At 36.6% G+C, this 13894-nt stretch overlaps 1 long non-coding RNA gene across 1 annotated transcript; it reads left to right on the plus strand.

Moving 5' to 3' along the window:
* Positions 1-9645: 9645 nt before the first annotated feature.
* LOC144030871 (uncharacterized) lies at positions 9646-11855 on the plus strand. The gene is made up of 3 exons (XR_013287382.1): positions 9646-9849; positions 9986-10084; positions 10151-11855. It is a non-coding gene; the product is annotated as an uncharacterized LOC144030871 (long non-coding RNA).
* The last annotated feature ends 2039 nt before the right edge of the window (positions 11856-13894 follow it).

The following is a 13894-nucleotide window of genomic DNA, read 5'->3' on the forward strand; positions in this document are numbered from 1 at the left end:
AAGCAATTTCATGCAAGAATCATCATCCGGATGCCAAAATAAACTAAATATAGCAAAAGATTTGAGTGCACAACGTTTGGTTTAGGTTTGACAGCCATAATCAGCGATTGTGTACATTTGAGCTGAATGTGTCAAAATCTTAAAAATTAACAGGTGCCCAAGCAATTTCATGCTAGAATCATCATCCGGATGCCAAAATAAACTAAATACAGCAAAAGATTTGAGTGCACAACGTTTGGTTTAGATTTGACAGCCATAATCAGCAATTGTGTACATTTGAGCTGAATGTGTCAAAATCTTAAAAATTAACAGGTGCCCAAGCAATTTCATGCTAGAATCATCATCCGGATGCCAAAATAAACTAAATACAGCAAAAGATTTGAGTGCACAACGTTTGGTTTAGGTTTGACAGCCATAATCACCTTTTTATTGCTTTAAATGCGTTTGTAGCGCATGATTGTACATTTGAGCTGAATGTGTCAAAATCTTAAAAATTAACAGGTGCCCAAGCAATTTCATGCTAGAATCATCATCCGGATGCCAAAATAAACTAAATACAGCAAAAGATTTGAGTGCACAACGTTTGGTTTAGATTTGACAGCCATAATCAGCAATTGTGTACATTTGAGCTGAATGTGTCAAAATCTTAAAAATTAACAGGTGCCCAAGCAATTTCATGCTAGAATCATCATCCGGATGCCAAAATAAACTAAATACAGCAAAAGATTTGAGTGCACAACGTTTGGTTTAGGTTTGACAGCCATAATCACCTTTTTATTGCTTTAAATGCGTTTTTAGCGCATGATTGTACATTTGAGCTGAATGTGTCAAAATCTTAAAAATTAACAGGTGCCCAAGCAATTTCATGCTAGAATCATCATCCGGATGCCAAAATAAACTAAATATAGCAAAAGATTTGAGTGCACAACGTTTGGTTTAGGTTTGACAGCCATAATCAGCGATTGTGTACATTTGAGCTGAATGTGTCAAAATCTTAAAAATTAACAGGTGCCCAAGCAATTTCATGCTAGAATCATCATCCGGATGCCAAAATAAACTAAATATAGCAAAAGATTTGAGTGCACAACATTTGGTTTAGGTTTGACAGCCATAATCACCTTTTTATTGCTTTAAATGCGTTTGTAGCGCATGATTGTACATTTGAGCTGAATGTGTCAAAATCTTAAAAATTAACAGGTGCCCAAGCAATTTCATGCAAGAATCATCATCCGGATGCCAAAATAAACTAAATATAGCAAAAGATTTGAGTGCACAACGTTTGGTTTAGGTTTGACAGCCATAATCAGCGATTGTGTACATTTGAGCTGAATGTGTCAAAATCTTAAAAATTAACAGGTGCCCAAGCAATTTCATGCTAGAATCATCATCCGGATGCCAAAATAAACTAAATACAGCAAAAGATTTGAGTGCACAACGTTTGGTTTAGGTTTGACAGCCATAATCACCTTTTTATTGCTTTAAATGCGTTTTTAGCGCATGATTGTACATTTGAGCTGAAAGTGTCAAAATCTTAAAAATTAACAGGTGCCCAAGCAATTTCATGCTAGAATCATCATCCGGATGCCAAAATAAACTAAATACAGCAAAAGATTTGAGTGCACAACGTTTGGTTTAGATTTAACAGCCATAATCAGCAATTGTGTACATTTGAGCTGAATGTGTCAAAATCTTAAAAATTAACAGGTGCCCAAGCAATTTCATGCTAGAATCATCATCCGGATGCCAAAATAAACTAAATACAGCAAAAGATTTGAGTGCACAACGTTTGGTTTAGGTTTGACAGCCATAATCACCTTTTTATTGCTTTAAATGCGTTTGTAGCGCATGATTGTACATTTGAGCTGAATGTGTCAAAATCTTAAAAATTAACAGGTGCCCAAGCAATTTCATGCTAGAATCATCATCCGGATGCCAAAATAAACTAAATACAGCAAAAGATTTGAGTGCACAACGTTTGGTTTAGATTTGACAGCCATAATCAGCAATTGTGTACATTTGAGCTGAATGTGTCAAAATCTTAAAAATTAACAGGTGCCCAAGCAATTTCATGCTAGAATCATCATCCGGATGCCAAAATAAACTAAATACAGCAAAAGATTTGAGTGCACAACGTTTGGTTTAGGTTTGACAGCCATAATCACCTTTTTATTGCTTTAAATGCGTTTGTAGCGCATGATTGTACATTTGAGCTGAATGTGTCAAAATCTTAAAAATTAACAGGTGCCCAAGCAATTTCATGCTAGAATCATCATCCGGATGCCAAAATAAACTAAATACAGCAAAAGATTTGAGTGCACAACGTTTGGTTTAGGTTTGACAGCCATAATCACCTTTTTATTGCTTTAAATGCGTTTTTAGCGCATGATTGTACATTTGAGCTGAAAGTGTCAAAATCTTAAAAATTAACAGGTGCCCAAGCAATTTCATGCTAGAATCATCATCCGGATGCCAAAATAAACTAAATACAGCAAAAGATTTGAGTGCACAACGTTTGGTTTAGATTTAACAGCCATAATCAGCAATTTTGTACATTTGAGCTGAATGTGTCAAAATCTTAAAAATTAACAGGTGCCCAAGCAATTTCATGCTAGAATCATCATCCGGATGCCAAAATAAACTAAATACAGCAAAAGATTTGAGTGCACAACGTTTGGTTTAGGTTTGACAGCCATAATCACCTTTTTATTGCTTTAAATGCGTTTGTAGCGCATGATTGTACATTTGAGCTGAATGTGTCAAAATCTTAAAAATTAACAGGTGCCCAAGCAATTTCATGCTAGAATCATCATCCGGATGCCAAAATAAACTAAATACAGCAAAAGATTTGAGTGCACAACGTTTGGTTTAGGTTTGACAGCCATAATCACCTTTTTATTGCTTTAAATGCGTTTGTAGCGCATGATTGTACATTTGAGCTGAATGTGTCAAAATCTTAAAAATTAACAGGTGCCCAAGCAATTTCATGCTAGAATCATCATCCGGATGCCAAAATAAACTAAATACAGCAAAAGATTTGAGTGCACAACGTTTGGTTTAGATTTGACAGCCATAATCAGCAATTGTGTACATTTGAGCTGAATGTGTCAAAATCTTAAAAATTAACAGGTGCCCAAGCAATTTCATGCTAGAATCATCATCCGGATGCCAAAATAAACTAAATACAGCAAAAGATTTGAGTGCACAACGTTTGGTTTAGGTTTGACAGCCATAATCACCTTTTTATTGCTTTAAATGCGTTTTTAGCGCATGATTGTACATTTGAGCTGAATGTGTCAAAATCTTAAAAATTAACAGGTGCCCAAGCAATTTCATGCTAGAATCATCATCCGGATGCCAAAATAAACTAAATATAAAAAGATTTGAGTGCACAACGTTTGGTTTAGGTTTGACAGCCATAATCAGCGATTGTGTACATTTGAGCTGAATGTGTCAAAATCTTAAAAATTAACAGGTGCCCAAGCAATTTCATGCTAGAATCATCATCCGGATGCCAAAATAAACTAAATATAGCAAAAGATTTGAGTGCACAACGTTTGGTTTAGGTTTGACAGCCATAATCACCTTTTTATTGCTTTAAATGCGTTTGTAGCGCATGATTGTACATTTGAGCTGAATGTGTCAAAATCTTAAAAATTAACAGGTGCCCAAGCAATTTCATGCAAGAATCATCATCCGGATGCCAAAATAAACTAAATATAGCAAAAGATTTGAGTGCACAACGTTTGGTTTAGGTTTGACAGCCATAATCAGCGATTGTGTACATTTGAGCTGAATGTGTCAAAATCTTAAAAATTAACAGGTGCCCAAGCAATTTCATGCTAGAATCATCATCCGGATGCCAAAATAAACTAAATACAGCAAAAGATTTGAGTGCACAACGTTTGGTTTAGGTTTGACAGCCATAATCACCTTTTTATTGCTTTAAATGCGTTTTTAGCGCATGATTGTACATTTGAGCTGAAAGTGTCAAAATCTTAAAAATTAACAGGTGCCCAAGCAATTTCATGCTAGAATCATCATCCGGATGCCAAAATAAACTAAATACAGCAAAAGATTTGAGTGCACAACGTTTGGTTTAGATTTAACAGCCATAATCAGCAATTGTGTACATTTGAGCTGAATGTGTCAAAATCTTAAAAATTAACAGGTGCCCAAGCAATTTCATGCTAGAATCATCATCCGGATGCCAAAATAAACTAAATACAGCAAAAGATTTGAGTGCACAACGTTTGGTTTAGGTTTGACAGCCATAATCACCTTTTTATTGCTTTAAATGCGTTTGTAGCGCATGATTGTACATTTGAGCTGAATGTGTCAAAATCTTAAAAATTAACAGGTGCCCAAGCAATTTCATGCTAGAATCATCATCCGGATGCCAAAATAAACTAAATACAGCAAAAGATTTGAGTGCACAACGTTTGGTTTAGATTTGACAGCCATAATCAGCAATTGTGTACATTTGAGCTGAATGTGTCAAAATCTTAAAAATTAACAGGTGCCCAAGCAATTTCATGCTAGAATCATCATCCGGATGCCAAAATAAACTAAATACAGCAAAAGATTTGAGTGCACAACGTTTGGTTTAGGTTTGACAGCCATAATCACCTTTTTATTGCTTTAAATGCGTTTTTAGCGCATGATTGTACATTTGAGCTGAATGTGTCAAAATCTTAAAAATTAACAGGTGCCCAAGCAATTTCATGCTAGAATCATCATCCGGATGCCAAAATAAACTAAATATAGCAAAAGATTTGAGTGCACAACGTTTGGTTTAGGTTTGACAGCCATAATCAGCGATTGTGTACATTTGAGCTGAATGTGTCAAAATCTTAAAAATTAACAGGTGCCCAAGCAATTTCATGCTAGAATCATCATCCGGATGCCAAAATAAACTAAATATAGCAAAAGATTTGAGTGCACAACGTTTGGTTTAGGTTTGACAGCCATAATCACCTTTTTATTGCTTTAAATGCGTTTGTAGCGCATGATTGTACATTTGAGCTGAATGTGTCAAAATCTTAAAAATTAACAGGTGCCCAAGCAATTTCATGCAAGAATCATCATCCGGATGCCAAAATAAACTAAATATAGCAAAAGATTTGAGTGCACAACGTTTGGTTTAGGTTTGACAGCCATAATCAGCGATTGTGTACATTTGAGCTGAATGTGTCAAAATCTTAAAAATTAACAGGTGCCCAAGCAATTTCATGCTAGAATCATCATCCGGATGCCAAAATAAACTAAATACAGCAAAAGATTTGAGTGCACAACGTTTGGTTTAGATTTGACAGCCATAATCAGCAATTGTGTACATTTGAGCTGAATGTGTCAAAATCTTAAAAATTAACAGGTGCCCAAGCAATTTCATGCTAGAATCATCATCCGGATGCCAAAATAAACTAAATACAGCAAAAGATTTGAGTGCACAACGTTTGGTTTAGGTTTGACAGCCATAATCACCTTTTTATTGCTTTAAATGCGTTTGTAGCGCATGATTGTACATTTGAGCTGAATGTGTCAAAATCTTAAAAATTAACAGGTGCCCAAGCAATTTCATGCTAGAATCATCATCCGGATGCCAAAATAAACTAAATACAGCAAAAGATTTGAGTGCACAACGTTTGGTTTAGATTTGACAGCCATAATCACCTTTTTATTGCTTTAAATGCGTTTGTAGCGCATGATTGTACATTTGAGATGAATGTGTCAAAATCTTAAAAATTAACAGGTGCCCAAGCAATTTCATGCTAGAATCATCATCCGGATGCCAAAATAAACTAAATACAGCAAAAGATTTGAGTGCACAACGTTTGGTTTAGGTTTGACAGCCATAATCACCTTTTTATTGCTTTAAATGCGTTTTTAGCGCATGATTGTACATTTGAGCTGAAAGTGTCAAAATCTTAAAAATTAACAGGTGCCCAAGCAATTTCATGCTAGAATCATCATCCGGATGCCAAAATAAACTAAATACAGCAAAAGATTTGAGTGCACAACGTTTGGTTTAGATTTGACAGCCATAATCAGCAATTGTGTACATTTGAGCTGAATGTGTCAAAATCTTAAAAATTAACAGGTGCCCAAGCAATTTCATGCTAGAATCATCATCCGGATGCCAAAATAAACTAAATACAGCAAAAGATTTGAGTGCACAACGTTTGTTTTAGGTTTGACAGCCATAATCACCTTTTTATTGCTTTAAATGCGTTTGTAGCGCATGATTGTACATTTGAGCTGAATGTGTCAAAATCTTAAAAATTAACAGGTGCCCAAGCAATTTCATGCTAGAATCATCATCCGGATGCCAAAATAAACTAAATACAGCAAAAGATTTGAGTGCACAACGTTTGGTTTAGATTTGACAGCCATAATCAGCAATTGTGTACATTTGAGCTGAATGTGTCAAAATCTTAAAAATTAACAGGTGCCCAAGCAATTTCATGCTAGAATCATCATCCGGATGCCAAAATAAACTAAATACAGCAAAAGATTTGAGTGCACAACGTTTGGTTTAGGTTTGACAGCCATAATCACCTTTTTATTGCTTTAAATGCGTTTTTAGCGCATGATTGTACATTTGAGCTGAATGTGTCAAAATCTTAAAAATTAACAGGTGCCCAAGCAATTTCATGCAAGAATCATCATCCGGATGCCAAAATAAACTAAATATAGCAAAAGATTTGAGTGCACAACGTTTGGTTTAGGTTTGACAGCCATAATCAGCGATTGTGTACATTTGAGCTGAATGTGTCAAAATCTTAAAAATTAACAGGTGCCCAAGCAATTTCATGCTAGAATCATCATCCGGATGCCAAAATAAACTAAATACAGCAAAAGATTTGAGTGCACAACGTTTGGTTTAGGTTTGACAGCCATAATCACCTTTTTATTGCTTTAAATGCGTTTTTAGCGCATGATTGTACATTTGAGCTGAAAGTGTCAAAATCTTAAAAATTAACAGGTGCCCAAGCAATTTCATGCTAGAATCATCATCCGGATGCCAAAATAAACTAAATACAGCAAAAGATTTGAGTGCACAACGTTTGGTTTAGATTTAACAGCCATAATCAGCAATTGTGTACATTTGAGCTGAATGTGTCAAAATCTTAAAAATTAACAGGTGCCCAAGCAATTTCATGCTAGAATCATCATCCGGATGCCAAAATAAACTAAATACAGCAAAAGATTTGAGTGCACAACAGAGAGTAAGGCGCGCCCGTTTTAGTCCGTTGCGATCATAAGGATGATTTACGACCTAATTCGCTTTGATGTCCGGCTTTGATGTCCTTTGATGTCCTTTGATGTCCTTTGATGAAACAATAAAAATGATCGATCGGAGGTCAAGAGGTCACGATCAAAGGCCTATGATGACGTAAGATGAAAGGGTAAAAATGAGGGACCGGAGGTCAAGAGGTCACGATCAAAGACTTTTTTTTTTTTGATGTAAGGAAAAACGTTAAAAATAATAGGATTTCAAAGAGAGGCGTGCTCCTGGTTGTCCGTGCTGTGTGTTCGTGTGCAACATGTGGATGAGGGGAGGGGAGGGTGGAAAGGAAATGGCCGCCGAGGAGTGGGGGCCCGTGCTGTGTAGCGTGTGTAGCGTGATGAAAAATGAATCGACCGTGATAACCCTCTAAGGAGGAGGACCTCCCGGAGATGATAGAGACCCGCTTTTGATAAAATGAAGCGCCGTGGTAGGCCTCTGATTCTTCCCGTGAGAGAGGAATTGGGGGGTGTCAAGGTCAAAAGATCGCTGTCATATTTTAAAAAGGAGATGTGACTTACCTCTTTGTTCGTCGGGGCATATGGTCAGGAGGAAAGCGGTAGATAAACAAAAAAAAATAGGTGGGAATGACGATTGTTTTATGAGCTTTTTTTTCTTTTTTCTTCCTTCCAGATGTTAAAAAACATACGCGCGCATACACAGACTCATATTTTTTTCTTCCTTCCAGATGTTAAAAAACATACGCGCGCATACACAGACTTGTATTGGAATAAGATGTATGAATAAAAGCAGACTTGTATTGAAATAAGATGTATGAATAAAAGAATGAAAAAGAATGACGAAGGCTCGACTCTTTCTTTTTTTTTTAAAAAGGAAAAAAAAATAAAAAATATTGAGGTGTAACTTGCTGTTGTATTGGAATAAGATGTATGAATAAAAGCAGACTTGTATTGAAATAAGATGTATGAATAAAAGAATGAAAAAGAATGACGAAGGCTCGACTCTTTCTTTTTTTTTTAAAAAGGAAAAAAAATAAAAAATATTGAGGTGTAACTTGCTGTGGGGTGCGGGAATGAGGGGAGGGCGGGGGTTCATTTGACACGAGGAAGGGAGAGAAGGGGAGGGGCGGTGAGAAGGATTAGGGTTTCAGATGGCAGAAGGAAGACAGAGTGAGAGATGAGTTGTTGCAAAAAAAATAATTGTGTATTAAACGTTGTCATAAGGGTTTGTATTGTTAAACAATGTTTGATATCAATGAAACGATGGTTGATGATATAGGGGCGTTAATCGATTTCTATTTCATTAAATAGGTAGAAAGTAACTTATTTTTAAAAAATGTATACCCCCCTGAAATAATTTACGACCGTGTGTCTATACCGCCTCTTTTTTAGAATGTTTTTTTCAAGGCACTTCCAACCCTTACATAGGCATTTTTACAGACCTCTAAAGACCCCTAAAGATTCATCTCTGATTGCAGGATGGCTGAAGGTAACTTCTAATTTTTATAAAATATTAGGATGGAGATCTGGGGGATTATAACAAATTGTAAATATATTTTATTGAAACTTTAGTAACCGTCGATATAGTTTATAGACTGTATGAGTTTTATATATTTTTTTAGAATCTAATATATAACACTGTCTTCTAAAACTATTTAGTTATTGGAGTGGCTGATATCTATAGTCCCGACGATCTTGGTGAGAGTCATCTTCTCTTCTCTTTTATATATAATGTCTATATTTTATTATAGTTTTTTTTTGTTGTTGTTGTTTTTTAGACGATTTATTACGAAGGGAGACGGAGGCCATTTACGAAAAGACCATTAAATCCATACACTATATGAATACAGGTGAAAGACCACTAGAGGGGGCTACTCCAAGGATTGGTTGTCGTTTGAACCGTGTAAACGCATACGAGGAAGAGCCAAGCACATGTGACATTACCAAGACGATTCCGGACGAAGTCCAAGCTCCCTTAAATGGCCCTAGCCTGAATCTGCCCGAAAATCAACGAGAAAAGACACACGGAGCGACCTTCGGAGGTGAGCGAGGTCCGGAACGACAGATATCTGCTATCGAAGATATTTCCGATGCGGAAGTTCAGCCAACATTACCGTCGCTGACCGCCGGACAAGCTAGGATAAGCGTTATTCGACGTAATACATCGTGCGGTAAGTTAATATTATATAAGATTTAACTTTATGTATAGTTAAGAAAAGTTTATAATATATTTTTAGAATCTTTAAACTAATACTAGAATACGTGGCGGGGTATAGAACTACATCTCCCATGTGGTATAGGGTTGCGAGATGGCGAAAGACTGCATCTCCCAAAAGGCTTTGCGTTAATAGAGCGGGCGATGGCGTATGTTTTTTTTTTTTTTTTTTTTTTTAATGAAGCGTTAAGTGAAACTAGAGTATCTTAAACGTTTGTTTTTAAATTATATAATAACGATAGTATATTTCATGTCCGTGAGGGTTTTTTTTTAAAAAAAAGTCTTTTTATATTTAGATTACGAACCGAGGAGAGGTAGGAGGAGGAGGAGGAGATCCCGATCTACGGACAGTAGTACCGAAAGGAGACCCCACCCCCCGTTTAACAACGGTAATATTAATGGGATATTTTATAGATTTTGAAATTAAAGTCTTTTTTTTTTTTTATGTATTTATTTATTTATTTATTTTTTAAATGTATGTATATATATATATATATATATATATATATATATATATATATATAGGTAGAGATTCGACACGGCGGTGGGGGCGGAGAAGGAGGTCTCGATCTTCGGATCGCGGTGCTGAACGTGGAAGAAGACCCTCAACTTCGGTCATCAACGGTAATATTAATGGGATATTTTATATATTTTAAAATTAAAGTCTTTTTAAAAAATGTGTCTATATAGGTAGAAGCAGAAGGAGGTCTAGATCTTCGGACAGCTCTAACGAACGGGGAAGACAACCCCGTCGTGCGGATGACAGCGATGCTAGTAGCGGGGTGACAAGGAGACGACGGAGATTCAGCCCAGCATTCTACGAACGTGAGGCCGACAGCGACATCTACCGAGGGGTATCAAGGAGACGTCGGAGATTCAGCCCTGCCTTCTACGATGACAACGGACGCGCAAGGAGGAGGGGTATCTACGAGGCTAAGACGATGAAACTTAAACGTATTATATGTGATCTTCTTGAATATGTGTAATATACTGTTTTAAAAAATGGAAGACTATAACATCGGATCGCAACGTCGTGAGGGGAATTTAAATGATAATATAAGGGGTGAGATGGATCATTTTCAAAATTTTTCCGACCCTCTAGAATCTATGTTATCCCTCCTCGATCGTCCTATTTTAAACCCTAATGATAATGTGATGCTTCAAACGTTAAACCTAGGGGATGAATTAGCATTATCGCCGCCCCCATTTACACAAAATAGTATACAAGCGATACCATGTAATGATGATGATGATGCTGATGATGATGAAAATGTTGAACGAGTAACCGATCATTTGATGCTTCAAACGTTAAACCTAGGGGATGAATTAGCATTATCTCCGCCCCCATTTTCAGAAAATAGTATACAAACGATACTATGTAATGATGATGAAAATATTGAACGAGTAACCGGTCATTTGTTGCTTCAAACGTTAAACCTAGGGGATGAATTAGCATTATCGCCGCCCTCATTTACACAAAATAGTATACAAACGATACTATGTAACGATAATGAAAATATTGAACGAGTAATAATACCTCCTCATGAAACGCTACAAATTTATGATGAAATGACATCAAACAGTCACGTTTTACCATCTGTATCGCAATATCCGATAGACAATATCGCTCAAGAGGGGGGTGGGGGTATTGTCAGAAGGCCCTTATTTAATAATATAGAATTTCGTAGACGTTTATATTCACCCACCCCCGACGGACCCCGTGATTTTGCAGATTTCTATTTAAATATCGATGATAATTTGAATGAGATAACCAACGAGGTTCTTAGGTCTACCGTAGAAGGGGACGTCATTCAGACTGAGCTTATAAGCGATAATAGAAATATAAATTGTCTTTTACATCGTACAAATAATCCAGATATTGTTGTAAATGAGGTTCATAATTTACTAGAAAAACTCGTACAATCTAACGGCGAAAACCTAACGAATAATAATATAGAAATTATATTTCAAATTGTTTCCAATATGCGTGGCGGGTCTAAACGAAAACTGCTACAATCTACAAACGCTGAAATTCTAAGAAAAAAGAAGAAACACATGTACGTAACGTTCAATAAAGATAACAAGGTGTGTTTTGCCCTGGCGATAGCATACTTATTGGATGAAACATTAACGACGGATCAAGCAAATCAAAAGGCTGTCTTTTTACACGAAAGCGTCGGTCTAAGGTGTCAAACGGCCGTTAGTCTATCGGACGTACATAAATTCGAATCATTTATTAAACGCAAGATTGTAGTCTTGTATAGAAATGATAGCTGTAAACCATTGTCTTTTTTTGAAACTCAATATCCGAAATCAGAGGATGCTTTGTTTGTGATTTTATTAGGGGAGCATTTTTACGGAATAAAACGAATCGAAGGTTTTATCGGAAATACATATTTTTGCAGACACTGCTATAAAGGGCATAAAAACTGGAATACTCATAACTGCGCGGGGCATTGTAATATATGTCTTAATTCATTATGTAAACAACAGCCGCTAAAACTTATCTATTGCCAAGATTGCAATAAAACTTGTTTAAATAACGACTGTTATGTTAAACATAAAAAGCTGAAGGAAACGGGTAAGAGTAATTGCGACACGTACAAAAAATGTCTTAAATGCGGATTTTCTATATACTATAAATTAAACGATAATTCCTCAAAACATGTTTGTCCTCCAATCCGATGCGCGGTGTGTGAGGAGATCCTGACGGATAATGACGATCCTCATGAATGTTTTATGCCGACTTTAAAACAGGCCCTCGCGTGTAAAATAATAATCTACTATGATTTTGAAACTTATATAGATCAGGACGGAAACCATAAAGCATACCTAGTCTGTACAAAATCGGGAGTTTTTGAAAAACATTGGAAAGGGACAGATTGCGTCGAACGATTTATTGCCTATTTTAGAAATCCGCGCTTTAAGAACGCGACCTTTATCGCTCATAATGCTAGAGCCTTTGATTCATACATCTTAATCAACAAAATGATCGAGTTGGCTATTACCCCCGAAATTATTATGCAAGGTAGCAAAATTATCTGTTTTACAGATGTACATTATAAACTGCGATATATCGATTCAATAGCTTTTCTTAGTATGGCCCTTAATAAAATGCCTACTTCTATGGGGTTTGAGGATGAAATGAAGGGGTACTTCCCCCACTCATTCAGTTCCTTAAAGCATTTAAATTATGTAGGCGTTTATCCAGACCCAAAATATTATGGCGTAGAGCGCATGACATCCCCCCAAAGATCAGAATTTTTAAAATGGTACGAGAAAGCGTCTAAAGGCGTCTTTAATTTCGCGGAGGAATCTTTAATATACTGCAAAAACGATGTAAAAATTTTAGAGATGGGCTGTGAGCGATTTAGGGAGGAGTTTTTAAATAGTACAGGTGTAGACCCTTTTAACGCTGTAACAATCGCGTCGGCGTGTATGAAGGTTTTCAGAACTAAATTTCTACTTCCTAAAACTCTAGCGATTAGTCCGTCAGATCATTATAATCAAAGTGTTAAGACATTCTCGCGCGACTCGATCCAATATCTAATGTGGATAATGCATAGTCAAAATATAGACATAAGACACGCTTTAAACGGAGGCGAAGTTAAGATCGGCCAATATTATGTCGATGGTTATGCAAATATAAACGGTAAGGCCTGGGTATTTGAATACCTCGGATGTTTCTATCACGGATGTCATGAATGTTTTGACCCTACCAAGATTTGTCCGATGACTAAGAAACCTTTCGCAGAAAAATTAGAAGCGTGTGAAAAGAAAATGCGCAATCTGATTTACAAATACGACGTACATCTTACTGTTATGCGCGAACACGTATGGAAGGAAATGAAGCGTTCCGATCCTGAGATAAGAGAGTTCTTGCGTAATTCAAAATTCCCTGAACCTCTTGTAGCGCGCGACGGGCTTTTTGGAGGGAGAACAAACGCCTTTGTTTTGCGTTATACAGCCGCGGCAAACGAGCGCGTTTTGTACGTGGATGTTACTTCTTTGTACCCTTTTGTTAATAGCACCTGTTCATACCCTCTGGGTCATCCTCGCATTATTTATAAAGATTTTGGAGATCCGAGGCAATACTTTGGTTTTATCAAAGCTACAGTCAACCCTCCGAGAGGTCTATACTTTCCGGTACTGCCCTATAAATCTACTAAAGGTAAATTAATGTTTACACTATGTCGCACCTGCGCAGAAATAAATAATCAAAAAAGTGAATGTAAGCATAACGATGAGCAAAGAGCGCTGTCGGGCGTGTGGGTGAGTTTCGAATTTATCAAAGCGCTCGATTTAGGGTACACAGTGTCACAAATTGACGAAGTATGGCATTTTGATAAGACGAGTAATGACATTTTTAAACAATATATGCACACTTTTCTCAAGGGAAAACAGGAGGCTTCCGGCTTTCCCTCTCACGTCATC

Source organism: Festucalex cinctus, chromosome 11 (assembly GCF_051991245.1).
Source record: "Festucalex cinctus isolate MCC-2025b chromosome 11, RoL_Fcin_1.0, whole genome shotgun sequence".
Classification (NCBI taxonomy): Eukaryota; Metazoa; Chordata; class Actinopteri; order Syngnathiformes; family Syngnathidae; genus Festucalex; species Festucalex cinctus.